This window comes from Pteropus alecto, unplaced genomic scaffold (assembly GCF_000325575.1).
Source record: "Pteropus alecto unplaced genomic scaffold, ASM32557v1 scaffold80, whole genome shotgun sequence".
Classification (NCBI taxonomy): domain Eukaryota; kingdom Metazoa; phylum Chordata; class Mammalia; order Chiroptera; family Pteropodidae; genus Pteropus; species Pteropus alecto.
In genome coordinates this window covers 2,710,807-2,714,077 of record NW_006430460.1, presented here as the reverse complement: position 1 = coordinate 2,714,077, position 3,271 = coordinate 2,710,807, and the positions used below count along the sequence as shown (strand labels likewise).

General features: G+C 43.7%; 1 pseudogene; it reads left to right on the top strand.

Moving 5' to 3' along the window:
• The first annotated feature begins 460 nt into the window (after window positions 1–460).
• On the top strand, window positions 461–576 carry LOC112480148 (annotated as a pseudogene).
• The last annotated feature ends 2,695 nt before the right edge of the window (window positions 577–3,271 follow it).

Genomic DNA, 3,271 nt, shown 5'->3' with positions numbered 1-3,271 from the left:
TTGTGGCTGCATCACTCCAGTCTCCGAGGCCAGCATCGAATCCCTCGCTGCTCCTTTTTCATATCGTGTGTGCATGTGTGTGACATCTACTTCTGCCTCTCTCTTATAAGAGCACTTGTGATAGCATTTAGGGCCCACGTGAATAATCCAGGCTAATTTCTCCAGCTCAGGATCCTTAATTTAATCATATCTGCAAAGACTGTTCGGGACGGGGGTTTTTGGTGTTTTGTCTTGGTTTCAGTGTTGATGTTGGCTTCCCCTCCCCGCCCCATACAAAGTAACATTCACAGGTTCCAAGGATTATGAAATAGATATCTCTTAGAGGGCCATTTCTCAGCTACCACAACTGCATAGTCATAAAGATCATACTTTGGACGCGGTTCCATAGCATAGAGGTTAGTACGTCTGCTTTACATGCAGAAGGTCCTGGGTTTGTGCCCCAGTGGAGCTGTAGTCTATGGTCTATGGCCATGCCACCCTGAATGAGCCTGATGTCTGATCTCAGAAGCTAAGCAGGGTCAGGCCTGGTTAGTACTTGGATGGGAGACCACCTAGGAAGGCCAAGTGCTGTAGGCATAAATAATAATAATAATAATTACAAAAATTAACAAATAAAAGATCATAATTTAAGTAGTCATTTGTGTCCTGCCTTTTTTGATGTATGAGCCAAAGGATTAAGTATTCCCCAGGTTACTAAATACTCTGAAAACAACAGCTTTAAAGGTTATATTATATTCTACTGAATGGGTATACCATAATTTACTTATCCAAAATCTTAATGTTGGACACTTACTTTCAACTTCCTGCTTCTGATTATCTCCTTGGATTAGTTCTAGATGTAGAATTACTGAACTTAATGAATATTTAAAGGCTTGTGAAATATATCGACAAAGTGCCATCCAAAAACATATGAATTTACAATCTTATCATCAATGTAGGAGGTGCCCGTTTCATCACAGCCTCACCAGCATTGAGTATTGGATTTATTTTTAGTCTTGTATTATTTGATGATACTTCTTTGAAAGTCTAGTGTTTTTCCTATCGTTTTGCATTGAATTTTTTATATATTAAAGATAACAATCCTGTCATTTTTGTAGCAGATAACTTTTTCGGTCTTTTGTTTTGCTCTTAAATTTGGAAAATCCAATTTTTGATAGTTATCCATTGTTTTCTTTATAACTCGTTACTTCGCCTTTATACTTAGAAAGTCTGCTACATTCAAAGATTAGACTCAGTGGTGGTCGAAATAGCACAGTGTCTGACATCAGAAAAACCTGGGTTAGAACCTCTCTCACAGGGATAGAGATTGGTTGTCGCAAAGATTAAATAAAAATCTAGAAAATAATAGATCCAAGCAAATCAGAGAAAATGTAAATGTCCGATAAACATGAAAATATGATCAACCTGCTGAATAATTATGCTTGTAATTTTAATTAGTTAGCATTTTCTGTTCATCGGATTAAGAAAAACTTAAAAGATAACCCTCTAGTGCAAAGAGGCTATCGAGAAAGGAGAACTCATTCACAGGTACCCGTGATGGTAATGTGAATTGCCAAATTTTTTTCGAAAGCAGTAACTATATTTATTAAAGTAAAAATTTAGCACGTTCTTTGATGTATCATTTCCAAATTAAGGAATCTATCCTTTAAAAAAAATAAGCTACAAAAGAATACATGTGAAAAGGTGTTTGTGTTTGTACCGTTTATAACAGCAAAATGCTGACAACAACTTGAATATCCATCAGTAGGGAAGTAATTAAGTAAATATGCTTATTTTCCGTCTCTCCCTTCTAGAAAGTAAGCTCCCCAAGAACAGGGATTCTTATCTGTGATCTTAATGCTGTTTTCCCAGCACCTAACGAAATAAACATTCAAATAAATCATTGAATAAACGAACGAATAAAATTCTGGTATACCCAAATTTATAAAATGTGGTGGCTATTTAAAAAGAATCAGTTGGATTTATAAGTAGTGAGCTTGAGAAATGACCATGACATATTATTAAGTGATAAAAGCAAGTCACAAAGGAAAGTATGACGCCGTTTGGGGTGCTTTTTGAAAAGGAGAGCTAAAAGGAGAATGAGATGATGTATGTTTGTGTACGCACAAAAAATTCTTGGAAGGATATGGCCCAGGGTGTTAATAGTGGTATCCTAGAGGGCTAGGACTCAAAGAATGGAAGAGAAATTATTAACTCATTTTCACATTTCCGCACAGCTTAAATTGGTTGGAAGGAATTGTAATTTCTTAAAACAATTAGCTTGTGTTAACAAAAGCTTAAACCAAACCGGACTCTGCTATGGGAAAGGCAGCATGTCGGAATCCTTTGCCCCACACGTTAAGACAAAGTGTCCTTGTCACTGCTAGATATTGTATTGGTTTCTTGCCTTATTTTACTTTATTTTTTTAACTTGTGCTAAACACCTCAGGCCATTGCAGATAAATTTCGCTCCCCGCACCCTCCCACCCGCCTCTCCTTAGTTTGCTCTGCCTGTTCCCTTCCTGCCGGTCCCTCTCCTGTCGACCCTGCTGACTCTCCCGCCCGCTTATCTCTTAACTCTGCGCCTTCGAGCCAGAGCCGGCGGGCGGGCGCTGCTTCCGCGCTGCTGCTACTGTGTGCACTCTCGACCTTTGCCACCTGCTGCGCTCGGGGACCCGGAGGACGTTTGCAAAGCGCGTGGCCCAAGGGTCCTTATTCCAGCGCCCTTATTTCCGGAATGCGCCCCAAGTGCGAGTCCCGTCTCCAGAGCAGCGGACCTGGCTTGGAAGAGGAGGAGGGGGCGAGAGCGGAAGGCGAAGTGTCAGCGAGGCACCTGCGCGACGCCTCCCCCACGATTAATATTAACTTTTATTAGGACGTGGCCTTTCTCTCCCCGGGGCTTCACCAAGCAGGAAGTCCAGGGCGGCGGTGCAGGGAAGGGAGTTGGCAGGCAGAGGCGACCTTGAGTAAATTATTTAGCTGTGAGCCGAGATGAAGAGGGGTTCCGCCCTCCCCCCCACGCACCCTCCACTTTCCCCAAAGTGGGCCCGGGTTGGGGATCAGCCCTCAAACCGCCGCCGATCGTTGAAACGGGAAAGCATCCGGAGGCTGGTGACCAGGGAGACACTTCCCTGCCCCGGGATGAAGCGGGAGCGGCGGGCGGCCCCGAGCCCGGCGCGTCTCTGGGGGAGAGGGCCTCCCCCGCCCCTTTGGGTGGCCGCGAGAAGAGCCGGGGGCACAAGTGCGACGGCGCCCCTCGGGAAGGGGGGCAGGTGGAGGGGGGTTCGTTCGC